Source organism: Bacillus rossius, chromosome 10 (assembly GCF_032445375.1).
Source record: "Bacillus rossius redtenbacheri isolate Brsri chromosome 10, Brsri_v3, whole genome shotgun sequence".
Lineage (NCBI taxonomy): Eukaryota > Metazoa > Arthropoda > Insecta > Phasmatodea > Bacillidae > Bacillus > Bacillus rossius.
The window spans coordinates 26,680,634-26,694,937 of NC_086337.1; the positions used below are offsets into that span (position 1 = coordinate 26,680,634).

Here is a 14,304-nt window from a genome sequence, read left to right on the forward strand (position 1 = left end):
GTTTTGTTTATTCCTTATAAATAGGGTAAACACACGCGGAAACAATAGGAGTGGTTTTTTTTTGCCGTTGACTTAACCATTTTTTTTTAAATATTATTTTGGTTTGTATACCAATATTATTCTTGTCTATTTGCGTCCGAAGTAAATAAACTTAGTAGGTACCAGTAAGTTCACGTAGATGACAATACATTTACGAAGAGCCCTAGATCGTTTGTAACCAGCGTTCTTTGTAAATTTAAGGTGATAATTTTTAACAGTGTGCGAGAACAATTGCGTCCTTGTTACGTCAGTTCACGCGATAGGTCCCTGGGACCCTGCCGAACCCTAGAGAAAGACGGAGGCGCCAGGACTCCATGGGTGAGAGGAAGGTGTGGTTTCCAGAAAGTCGCCGTCAACGCAAGGTCCTTGTAGTTGTAGGTGGAGGGGGAGGAGAGACGGGTCTTACCGGTGTCCGGGAGAAGGTGGGGGGTTTCCCTTGGAATCCCGAAGGCCGGCGCGCGCGGCTGGCCGGCCTGCGTCATCTCTAGCAGCCTCGTAACAATATTAAAGTGGTTTGTGAAAAAAAGCAATTATAAGCGATGTTATGGACGAGAAATTTAACAGTATAATACCTCAGCGTTTTATACAAATTGGGGCATTTCATGTCGGGACACGGCCGCCAGTTTTTAAAGTGAATAGGCTATATCGTCTAGATGGGAAGTTAAAAAAAAAAGAATTTGTTCCAATCTTACCATCCATGGCTTCCATGCCTTCACTCGTACTAGGCCAAGCGACGTCCACCATTTTAGCTTTATATCTCTCTCTCTCTCTATCTCTCTCTATCTCTCTCTCTCTCTCTCTCTCTCTCTCTCTCTGCAGAGTCTGGTCGCTCAGCTTACTTCACATGATCCCTTTTGTGTACTAGATCAACTCGGACTAAAATAATTTTTGGTTTCTACAAATGTTATTAGCCATCTAAACAAGTTGTTAACCTATATTTCAATAAATCAGAAGAAATGTTTAGCTGAAAACAGTAGCCTACATTTTTACACTCATTTACAAACACAGAGATTGATGGCAATATACTTAACTGTCTACCACTTTTTTTTATGTAAATAATGATTGTTACATGTGCATATTTTTATTGAAACTTCCTTGTAGACCTATAAGAGGGTTCTTTTATACTAACTTAATATATTAACATTCAATAGAATCTTACAAAACGCTTTAAACTACGGAGACGTTTCTTTAACTGGAAGTATATAAATACGCATATTCGTTTACTCGTATACCTACATCCTTCAATAGGACATTCCTTGTTATGTCACTTCTGAGGACAATTATTATTGTTGTAGGCCTAAGTATATGTATACTTCAGACGAGTTTGGACACGACCTAAGTTTATCATTACAGTATAAAATACCTTCTTTGAATTATTCCTGTAATGGGGAAGATTGATTTAAATAATTATTTTGGATGTACGCCATTGCTGTTTTTCACTGTTTGTCATACAGATGTAAAGATTGGCCCTAATTCCCGGCCAAACCAAACAACTTCCGCAACCCGCGACTCAGTAAACTCCTATATTGCCCCGTATCGCGAGCGCAGGTAAACCCAAAAAAATATTAAAACCCAAACTAATGGCAGGCTCAAAAAATACTAATAAGATTGCGAACAGTGAGAGGAGACAGCAAGTTAAAAAGATGCAAAAAGTATATGGCAACATTTAATAAATATATATATAAATATACCATAAAATCGTTTCATCACAAATCAGCGCATACATCATAAAATACATACCCTATTACTATTTATAAAAAAAAGCTATATAATAATACTAAAAAAAATACTTTAACAAATTCCCCAAACAGGTATAATTTGGGATCATATACTTCGGAGCTCCGAAAAATTAAATGTAACTACCCAAAAGACATTAAAAATTTATAAGAACATATTAATACAAATACAAATATTGATACGCACCGGGCGTAGCACTACTGTAAATACCAATTAACAGAATTTACCATAAAATAGGCGAAATATAGCAAAAATTTTACACACATTAGCATCCAAATCAAAATATCAAAAATTTAGCAAATTACAAATTATGGGTTAACAATCCCTTCTCAGTTAAGTCATTTTCTAACGGTTGACGCCTTTTTTCTTCCACGTCTGGCAGGAATTGGGTGAACACGCTGAACGTAAAATCCCAGTTTCAGTGTTATTAGTCCGTTAATTTTAAATCTCTAACATCCACAGATTATAGTTTCGCACCAGGGGTCAAAGGGGTCAACGGGGCAGTGGCACGGCTGGCACTTACTTGCTTTTTTGATGTCAAGATGTCCGGTCACCAAATACACTCGTTTGCTCACGAGTGATTTTAATGGCAAACCCTTGCCATTACAAGTTACCGTAGCTGCGGGTAATTGTACGGATATCACGAATCCTTCGCCGTACCGTCTTGGAGTTTTGTTTGGCGCACATAATTCATCCTTGGAAAATCCTCGCGACATTCACACACGCCTCACCAACCACTCGCGTTTCATCGTACCAACGCGTTCTAAATTATATATATATATGAACCCCGTTCATATTCAAAAGGAACACTCATATTCAGATGTTCGACCGGCAAGTCACTTCGATGTGGAACCATCACCATGGCCAACCCGCTTTTAACTCACGTCCGCGCCCGCCCGGGCCCACAAGGCGACTGCCGCTCGCCAGTCACCCCTGACGTCACACACTCAGCTGTTCTGCTCGCGTGCCGCCTAGCGCAGCAATTACCAAAACATTCGGTAGTGTCCTTGAATGTTCCAGACCAATTTAATAACTTAAAATCTTAAAATTAAAAATAATAAGACTAAACAAGAATTACAATTTCCTTTTTAAAAACAAAATATAACAAACTTAAATCCAAAATAACTCTTATTACCAGGGCATCCGAAAAGGTTAATAAAAAAGGTTAACCATTTCTGCCAGCATAAACATTATCAAAGGTAGAGGCTGTAGCACACATGCTACAAATCACCCCGCTCAAAAAAAAACCCTGCTGAAGAATTAAACAAATAGAAAAGGGTTTTTAACACCAGTTTCGTATTAGCGGTAATCGTCCTAGTACCCACCAGTCTAACATTAAAAGGTAACAAATAAAGAACAAATAACAGAGCAAGTAAGAACAAGGCTTAGGATAAAAACGAGAGAAATTACACAAAACCACATAACAAAGGAACAAGGTATTGACAAGATAGAACCAACAATTAACAAATGTACAAAGATGTTAACCCCTAAAACCAACAGTACTTTAAAATAAAATAAAATAAAATACCATAACAAAAAAAACTGCATTCCACCCCTAACATACCCTAGCTCGTTATCCTCCGGGAGTAATATATTTTTTTAACTGCGAAACATGTGCCTTCTTTACTTTATACACATTCTTAACATCCCGTAGCAAAACCGTGACTGGACCCAGAAATCTAGTTATTACAAAAGGCCCCGTAAAGGCGTGCTGAAGTTTCTCAGAAATAAATTCCTTTTTGTTACTAATTATGTATTGTCTGCATAAAACCTTATCTCCTACCTTATAAGGATCGGGAATACGATTTTGTTATACTGCAAGCAGAGCTTTTTCCTAGATTTATCCAAATTACTAGCAACTTCATTCCACATATTTTCCAGTCGTCTAGGACTATACACCTCTAAACATTCTTGATTGATCCCCCAAACATTTAATAGAGGATGACAGAGTTCTCGACCCAGAAAAACTTCTGCAGGAGTAAATCCTGTTCCACTGTGTTTGTTGCTGTTAAACGCCAAGTTCAAATAAGGCACCGAATCATCCCAGTGGCGGGGACCTTTTTGGTGAAAGATGCTTAAGGCCACTTTAATATTCTTGTTTACCCTTTCAACTAAATTGGGTTTGGGATAATAAGGGCTCGTAGTAATATGTTTCACCCCCCATCGGAAACACATCTGTCGGAACAAGGTACTCATAAAATATGTGGCATTATCGGAAACCAGTAACTCGGGCCCCCCATACAAACTCCAAACTTTATCCACCAATGCCCGTACCACCTGTACACTCTTCATGTCCCGCAAAGCCATCATTATACAAAACTTACTAAACCCGTCTACTAGTACCAACAAGCAGTTATTTCCCCGCGCGATGCGAGGTAAGGGCCCAAAAACATCAATGAATGCTTTTTCCAACGGTCTCTCGATCTTCTCCACCGAGTATTTCCCGACCTTACTATTTCGGGGTTGTTTACACACTTGACACAAATGGCATTGCTTAACATATTCATCCATACTTTTTTAGGGTGGGCCAATTAAACTTCCCCTTTAATCTATCCTCTGTTTTCTCACTTCCACCATGGGCTCCTACACATGAATCATGAAAATATCTTAAAAGCACACTCGTCAAACTCTCAGGGACATATACCTTTTTAACACCATCTTTCACCCAATATAAAATTCCTTTAAAAACCTGGAAATTTTCATACCCCTTTTCCCCTACCTTATTACGAATATTTCTGACGGCACTATCCCTCTCCTGCCATTCCTCTATACCTATAGAACTTTCAGGGAAATCTCCTAAAACATTTAAATATTCTTTAACTTCCACCCCGTCCTCCTCTACACTTTCACTCTCTTCTGATTGGTCTCCACTTTCTACAAAATGCTCTTCGGGATTATACATGCGTGACAAGGCGTCGGCCACTTTATTTTCCTGCCCTTTGATGTGACAAATTTTAAATCTAAAACGACTTAATCTCATCACCCATCGTCCAATCTTCCCCAGTTGCTTAGGATGAGTAAAAAGCCAAGTTAGGGCCTGGTTGTCCGTATGAAGCTCGAATTCATCATGCTCTAAATAACACTCGAATCTTTCTAAGGTATAGACGCAGGCGAGGGCTTCTTTCTCATATACACTATAACCTTTTTCGTGTTTGTTGAGCGTCCTGCTAGCAAACATAACCGGTTGTAAACCCCTCTCTCCTTCTTGCAATAAAACCGCCCCTATGGCTAAACTAGATGTGTCCACTTGCACAATAAATTTTTTATCAAAATTTGGAAGTGCCAAAACCGGTGGGCTGTAAATGGCACACTTTAACTCCTGGAAAGCTTTATTCTGTGCTTCACCCCAAACAAAAGTTACTCCCTTCTTCTTCAATTCATTTAAAGGAGCACACAATGTGGCATAATCGGGTATGAATCTACTAAAAAAAACCAACATCCCCAAAAAGCGCATGACCCCTTTCAGATTTTTAGGTGGGCCATAGTTAACTATCGGAGCTATTTTCGCAGGATCCATCTCTAAGCGTCCTTCCCCATACTATAAACCCTAAAAAACTGATTTACCTTTTTACCCAGCACACTTTCTTCGGGTTTACAGTAAACCCTGATTCTCGTAGTTTCTCCAGAACTTTCCGTAAATGCTGAAAATGTTCCTCCAGGGAATCGGAAAACACACAGATGTCGTCTAAAAAGCTAAATAGAAACTTATATTGATACTCCTGTAAAACTTTCCCTAAAATCTTGGATAAACATTGCGCCCCAAAGTTCACACCAAAGGGCACTCTTCTCCACTCATACTGGCCCCAAGGAGTCACAAAACTAGTATACGGCTGGCTTTTGGGGTCAAGCACACATTGATGAAAGGCAGTGTTCAGATCCAAAATCGTGAAATATTTGGCCTTGCCTAAATATTAGAATAACACCTCAATCTTTGGTAAAGGGAAAGGATCTAGTCTAATTATTTTGTTCAAAAGGCGATAGTCTAGAACTAAATGGCATTCCCCGGCCTTCTTTTTCTTTATCAAAAAGGCTGGTGAGGCATAAACCGATTTTGAAGCACAAATAATTCCTTTCTCCAATAAATCTTGTATTATCTGCCTAAAAGCTTGCATCTTAGGCGGGGGGCACTGGTAAGGTACACACTTCACCGCTTCGTTATCCGTTAGATTAATACGGTAGGGATCTATTTCACACTTCCCTACTTTATCTGTGATCACATCCCCAAACTCCTCAATAATTTCCTGAATTCGATCTACCACTTCTTGATCTAACCTTTCCTGAGCCCCCTGCATTCCGCCACAGACTACCCTGGCCTTACTCTTATGCTTGGTTAACCTCACACTGACCTTTGGCTCAAAGGAGAAACTCAACTTTTTCTTATTACAATTGATAACCGCTCGAGTATCCACCAAGAAATCCATGCCTAAAATCACATCTTGAATAAGATCAGGTATTACCCAAAACTCACGATCCCACGAAAAATGTCCAATTTTAATGTGTAAATAAGCCGTTAATTTAGAGATTTTATTTTTTCCGTCCGCGAGTTGAAATTCCATACCACTCGCGACAGCTAATTTTTTCTTTAATTTCCCCTCCCTTTTTAATAGCTCATTCAAAAATTCCTCACAAAACTTCGGGTAGTCCCAGTATCAATCAGAGCGACCACCTTTTCCTCATACATTTTAAGGTCCACCAGCAAATTATTATCCTTCCGCATCACGGCTAGGAAACGCTTATTCCCAAAACGTAATTTATTTAGTCGCCCCTTTCTCCTACATAAACGAGCCCCATGCGATTTCTTTCCACAATAAAAACACCCTTTTTTTGAACCTAGTGGACAGTCGCGATGAAAATGTCCCTCTTCGTGACAATTAGAACAATGGTTACGCCCTTTCTTAAACCCCAACACCTGGTCACCCACAACTTTCCTTTTTTCTCCACTACGTGAGATCGGTAAATTTGCCCTTTTTCTATCCCCCTCACCGGACCTACCTATGCCCTTTTGAGTACATTCTACTCTATAATGCCCTTGCTCGCCACACAAATAACATTTCCCTTTCCTTTTCCCACGGGTAATTATTCTCTCAACTACCCTCTCGCCGACAACTGGGCCTATCCCGCGTTTATTTTTTTGGTACTCCTGCCGCGCATACATCACATTTTCTACTTACACCGACCACTTATTAAGCCCATTAAGATCCCTCGGTATTTCCACAAATGAACATTCTCGCCTAACATCGGGATTCATATTTTCTAGAATTATATCTACAATAGCCTGCTGCGGTAAACATAAACCAAATACTTTCAAGTTTAACAAAATATCATAAACGTAATCACCCATTCTCTCCCCCTTTCTTTGAAACCTAAACACTTTGTCCTGCACCAGTTGTAACTTACAACGCCGCGGACACAGGGCCTCCCATAAACCCTCATTTACTTCACACCAGCTAAGGTTATATACCAATCCGTCAATAACCACGGCGCGAGCTACTCCCGAACATTTAAGTACGACACTCTTCAAAATATTATTATCGCTGGCCCATTCTTTAATTTCCCACAATTTTTCCACCTCACTGCAAAACCGGATTAAACCTCAGAATTTCTATATCTTAAGTAAGGGATATTCGTTATCGCCTCGAAAAACAATTTCTGATTCAAGTAACGATCGCTTTCAGTAACCTCCCTCTCTGAAATATTGCCGACGTTTCCATGCAACACGTATTCCATAAATGTCACCTGGAGAAATTCTATGTCCTCCTGTCCTTCTACTATTTTCCCGGCCTTTTCCATGTTGTTTATTAAGTCCGGGCGCTCCAAATTAAAAATCCAACTCACATTAACAACCATACTGGCCTGTATTATTCCAAGCACAATAACGCCTATAAAAAATAACACTACCCCTGTTGCTCTCCAATCACTGCTCCGAGCAGAGTGGCGCACTTTGTAAAGTTTGGCCCTAAACCCCGGCCAAACCAAACAACTTCCGCAACCCGCGACACAGTAAACTCCTATATTGCCCCGTACTGCGAGCGCAGGTAAACCCAAAAAAATATTAAAACCCAAACTAATGGCAGGCTCAAAAAATACTAATAAAATTGCAAACAGTGAGAGGAGGCAGCAAGTTAAAAAGACGCAAAAAGTATATGGCTACATTTAATAAATATATATATAAATATACCATAAAATCGTTTTATCACAAATCAGCGCATACATCATAAAATACATACCCTATTACTACTTATAAAAAAAGCTATATAATAATACTAAAAAAAATACTTTAACAAATTCCCCAATCAGGTATAATTTGGGATCATATACTTCGGAGCTCCGAAAAATTAAATGTAACTACCCAAAAGGCATTAAAAATATATAAGAACATATTAATACAAATACAAATATAGATACGCACCGGGCGTAGCACTACTGTAAATACCAATTAACAGAATTTACCATAAAATAGGCGAAATATAGCAAAAATTTTACACACATTAGCATCCAAATCAAAATATCAAAAATTTAGCAAATTACAAATTATGGGTTAACAAGCCCTTCTCAGTTAAGTCATTTTCTAACGGTCGACGCCTTTTTTCTTCCACGTCTGGCAGGAATTGGGTGAACACGCTGAACGTAAAATCCCAGTTTCAGTGTTATTAGTCCGTTAATTTTAAATCTCTAACATCCACAGATTATAGTTTCGCACCAGGGGTCAAAGGGGTCAACAGCAGTGGCACGGCTGGCACTTACTTGCTTTTTTGATGTCAAGATGTCCGGTCACCAAATACACTCGTTTGCTCACGAGTGTTTTTAATGGCAAACCCTTGCCATTACACGTTACCGTAGCTGCGGGTAATTGTACGGATATCACGAATCCTTCGCCGTACCGTCTTGGAGTTTTGTTTGGCGCACATAATTCATCCTTGGAAAATCCTCGCGACATTCACACACGCCTCACCAACCACTCGCGTTTCATCGTACCAACGCGTTCTAAATTATATATATATATATGAACCTCGTTCATATTCAAAAGGAACACTCATATTCAGATGTTCGACCGGCAAGTCACTTCGATGTGGAACCATCACCATGGCCAACCCGCTTTTAACTCACGTCCGCGCCCGCCCGGGCCCACAAGGCGACTGCCGCTCGCCAGGCACCCCTGACGTCACACACTCTGCTGTTCTGCTCGCGTGCCGCCTAGCGCAGCAATTACCAAAACATTCGGTAGTGTCCTTGAATGTTCCAGACCAATTTAATAACTTAAAATCTTAAAATTAAAAATAATAAGACTAAACAAGAATTACAATTTCCTTTTTAAAAACAAAATATAACAAACTTAAATCCAAAATAACTCTTATTACCAGGGCATCCGAAAAGGTTAATAAAAAAGGTTAACCATTTCTGCCAACTTAAACAATATCAAAGGTAGAGGCTGTAGCACACATGCTACACAGAAAACCCAAAGAACGGACAAAGAAAGATAAATAAACAAGCACACAGCAAACTAGCACAGTGGACTGAAAACGACGGGACAGTTTCAACAGAAACAGTAAATACAGATCAACAACTTTTGACACAGCGACAGGCAGACACTGAACAGATTATCTGGACAGCACACTGAAAAAAAAAAAGCGATGCTCATACGAATCCCGCTATGAAATTTTAAAAAAAGAATGTTTTGTACCACACAACGACGACAGCACAGACACTTGTGACGTTTTGGGAACTGAGATCTGTTCGCGTTATCAGGCACAGACAGACTGGCAGCGTCCGTTCTGCGGGTTTTCTCTGTGACACAGAGCGAAAACTAGCAATGGCGTACGTCCTGACGTCCCTCGGCTTCAGGTCCCCGTTTTCCCGTTGAAATAAATGTCCTGTTATGCCCGTACTGCCCTCGTCGGAGAGGTGTGGGTCCAGGCCAACGTGGCCGGGACCGGGAAAGGCGGGACCTGGAGGGAGAGTGAAGTGATTGCGAGGAATGTTGGTAGGTTGTCGCAAGCAGAACACGGCATTAACGAATTTCACGAGCCGTCTTTTATTAACGCTTATAAAGTCCTGCCGCAGCCTGGCGGAACCGTCGCGGAACAAGTGCCCTACCACGGCGACACGGACTCCCTGATGACGGGGCGGTTCTCAAATACGTTTCGGAGCGAATCGTAAAGTTTATTAATGCTAGGCTGACCCAGTGAGAAAGGGCCCGAAGACGGAACGCTGTACATACGCGGCCCGTTACGTAATGTTCCGTGGACGGCGAAAAGTTCAGAGACTCGTAGCACCACGTTCGCGTTGTAGAAACTGCCCGCTAGACACGTCTCCCGATGACTCGTAAGTTAACAATGCTAAGCTGATTCGCGGTGGCAGCTCAGCTGCCGTGACCGACTGCGGACTGAGCGAACGTTCAATCCCGAGCGCAACGTGCGCGGCTCGCGGAGCAACGAACACGTCTGTCTCCGCTCGAGACCAGGACGCGACTGCCTCTCCCCGCTCGCCCGCGGGCCGGCGCCCGCGGGTGGCGGGGAGGGAGGGGAAAATCGGCCGGCGTGGGAGAGAGCTCCGTCCCGCGGCGCGCCAGGCTGCAATTACATACTACGGCGAAACACTTCAGAAAAAGTTATTGAATTATTTACAAAGACATACACGAGACATTAATTACACAGCGAACTTGCACAATGAATAATAAATAAAATAAGTTAATTACACACATTCAAATCCCTTAATCGTTTACAAATATATACACACTGAAATAAAAGATAAAGTCACATAGAAAAAACACTCGTTGGCATGCTAGGGCGCACGCGGGTGCGTCCCTGGCCGTCGCACACACTGGGGTTCACTGGGGGGAAAACAGGCCCCCTCAGGCCCGCGTCGGTGGCCAGGTACGGCCTCTGTATCTGGGAGGGTACGACGACTGTCGTCATATGCCCCCCCTCTCCCGAGGCCGTCCTGGCCCCCGACGCCGACCTAGACCGGCAGCCGCGTCCGCGTCCGGCCACTTGTCTGGTCGTCGGAGCTCGTCACGTCATTCCGTCCGGGTCGGGCAAACTGGGGCAGGAGCTGCATCACGCTGCAGCGTAACCCCCCGTCGGTCGTTTGTCTTACGTCTCGGGGTTTGCGCTGACTCCCCCACTCGTAGTCCCGGAGGTAGTGGGGGGCCGTCTTCTCACGCGTGGACCGGCGCAACGCCGGTCCCCTCCCCGCGTGAGCGGTCATCCTCGGCTCCCCGGAAGGCAAGTCCAGGACCACCTGCTGGGCCCTGTCGACATCGCCCTCCCCACTGAGGAGCCGGACCGTTACCCCGTCTGTCACGTCCTTGCTCACGTCCGTCCCCGTCACCCGCCGTTCCCAGGAGTGGACGTACCTCCGTCCACGTCTCTGGGTAGGCTCCGGCAACGTCACCACTGGTTCACTCAGGTCGACCAGGTCGCCCTGAGCAGTGTTGTCATGTGTTACGTCCTCGATGAGTGGTCCATCAGTGTCGTTGGCGTAGGCGCTGACGTCATCAGGCGGGAGCACCCGGTCCACGAAGCGCTCCAGCTCTGCCATGCTTGCGCCACGCGGACCCCTTCCGCCCCTTCTGACGGGCGTCCGTTCCCCGCCCCCTCTTGCCAGTTGCCAACCACCGTTCCCCTTTTGCTGTCCCCCCGTAGGAGGCTGAGTCGGTGTCGTCGTGGGGGCCCGTCCATGTGTCGTGCCCCAGGTGTCGTCGTCCCTGTCAACGTTCCTGCCAACCCCCCGCAGTGACTTGGGGTGGGCGTGTCCTCGTCGACGTCCCTGATCCGGCTCCGGTGGCGTCACCACGGGGTCACCGAGGTCGACCAGGACTCCTACTGCGACGTTGTCATCGGTCCTGTCCCGTGTGTCGTCGTCCCTGTCAACGTTCCTGCCCACCCCCCGCAGTGACCTGGGGTGGGCGTGTCCCCGTCGACGTCCCTGATCCGGCTCCGGTGGCGTCACCACGGGGTCACCAAGGTCGACCAGGACCCCTACTGCGACGTTGTCATCGGTCCTGTCCCGTGTGTCACCGTCCCCGTCAGCGTTCTCGCCTGCCACTCGCCGCGACCCGGGGTAGGCGTGTCCCCGTCGACGTCCCTGATCCGGTTCCGGTGGCGTCACCACGGGGTCATCGAGGTCGACCAGGACTCCTACTGCGACGTTGTCATCGGTCCCGTCCCGTGTGTCGTCGTCCCTGTCAACGTCCCTGCCAACCCCCCGCAGTGACCTGGGGTGGGCGTGTCCCCGTCGACGTCCCAGGTCCGGCTCCGGCGGTACCACCACAGGGGCGCCGAGGTCGGCCAGTACACCTTCGGTGACGTCATCCTCGGCCTCGTCACCGTCCACTGGTCCGCTGTCGTCGTGGTCGTACTCGTCGTGCGGGTCGCCTATCAGTCGAATGTCGTCCCTGTGCACCTTAGTTGTCCGTCCGTCGGCGCGACGCACGAGGTACGAGGTGGTGCCCAGTCTGTCTACGATCTCCTGTGGCCCCGCCCACTTAGGAGCCAGACTGGCGCAAAAGCCCCGCTCGCCAGCCGACAGGTGATGACACTTAACAAACACCTGCTGGCCAGGCTCTAGTCGTGCTGGGGGCTGGTGCGTCTGCGGCGTACGTCTAGTCAGGTAGTCAGCTTGGCGACGTCGGGCGTCTTCGCGCAGATCGTCCGTGGTCATGTTGTGCAAGTCGGGGGTTGCGCGCGCTTCCCCGGGCAGGGCGAGGTTCCGGCCCTGCACCAGTTCAGCGGGGGAATGGCCCGTGACCGCGTTCGTCCGACGGCGCAGGCAAAACAGCAGCGTCGGCAGGTGCAGGTCCCACTTGGTGTGGTCCTCGTCCAACCGGATGCGCAGCTGAGTTTTAATGTCCTGATTCCGCCTTTCGGTCGGATTCGCGCGCGGATGGTAGGTGGGCGTCGTGTGATGCTCCACCCCCCAACCCGCGCAGGACACTCGCCAGCTTCTCCCCGTGAACTGCACCCCGTTGTCCGTCAGCAGGACCGCAGGGTACCCGTATCGCGGGAAGAACTCGCGCTCGAGCAGGGCAATCACGGTGCCGGCCTTCACGTTTGGTACTGCGAACGCCTCCGCCCAGCGGGTGAAGACATCCGTGACCACAACAATGAATCGCCGACCACGGGACGTGCGAGGATACGGCCCCATAATATCCACCGCCACAGTGTGGAAGGGATTCCGGGGCCGTCGTGGGACCTGCTGCTCCTTGCCGTCGGGTCGCCTGGACTTCCGCTCCTGGCAACGCAGGCAGGCCCGCACGTAGCGTCTCACTTCTGCCGCGTCGCCAGGCCAGCGGAACGTCCGTCTGACCTCACGCAGCGTCTGCTCCGCGCCCGGGTGTCCCGCCAGGGGGTGGTCATGCAGGTAGCTCAGGACCCAGCGCCTGGCCTCGGGCGGCACGTGGGTCCGCCACCCGCTCGACCTGTGAGCCCCCCTGGTCTGGAGCACCCCGTTCAGGCTCCGGCAGCCCGGTATCACCCCCTCCCCACACTCTGTCAGTCGGGTCCGGGTGTCGGGGTCCCGGAGTTGCGCCGCGTGGACCCACGCCAGCAGGTCAGTCATAGTCTCGGGTCGCGCGTCAGGTGCAGGAGCAGTGGGGCTTGTCAGCGCGTACAACGCGCACGGTCGCGGCACCGAGTCCTCTACCCCGCGCTCACGCTCAGGGAGGAGCACTTCCTCCCAGCCCTGGTCGTCGTGGAACTCATTGTCAGGGTCCGGATTCCGGGACAACTCGTCGGCCAACTGATTTTCACGTCCAGGAATGTGCTCGACCGTGAACGAGAATTCCTGGATCAGCATGGCCCACCGAGTGAACTTAGACTTCCGGCCCTGAGCGGAGTCCAACCAGCGGAGGCATTGGCTGTCGGTTCTCAGCGTGAATGAGCGGCCCTCGACGTGGTGACGGTACCTCTGTAGGGCCCAGACCACCGCAAGGCACTCTTGCTCATTCACGTGATACTTCCGCTCAGCCTGCCCAAACTTGGCGCTGGCGTACTCGATCACGCGCCTCTCGCCCCGGTCATCCATCTGGTACAACACCGCCCCCATCCCCTCCTGACTCGCATCCGTCTGGATGAAGATGGGGCGGCTGGGCACCAGGCGTGAGAGCGTGTGACAGTTCCTGAACCGGTGCTTCACCTGTCGCAAGGCCTCGTCCGCGGCGGGGGTCCACCGGAACTTAGTCTTCGGCGACAGTAGGTCCGTCATCGGGGCCGTCACCGTGGCGAAGTCGGGGACGAAGGACCGCAGCCAGTTGAGCAGCCCCAGCAGCTTCTGGAGCTGCTTCCTGGTCTTCGGTGCCCCCTTTCCCTCTATTAGCTCCAACTGCTCAGGTCGGGGGCGGCACCCCTCCGCCGTCACTATGTGTCCTAGGAACTCTATTTCCGTGGCCCCAATGTGGCATTTCTTTGGGGCGCACGTCAGTCCGTGTCTGGCCATACGTTCTAGCACCAATGCCAGATGGTGCGCGTGTTCCTCCCACGTCCTGGACCAGATGATAACGTCGTCCAGATAGGCACTGGCGAACTCACC

The 14,304-nt window shown here is 47.4% G+C and overlaps 1 protein-coding gene across 1 annotated transcript in view; it reads left to right on the plus strand.

The window, feature by feature from the left end:
* The window catches only part of LOC134535875 (aldo-keto reductase family 1 member B1-like), a 40,415-nt gene that overhangs the window by 17,025 nt on the left and 9,086 nt on the right, over nucleotides 1-14,304 (plus strand). The window lies entirely within an intron of this gene.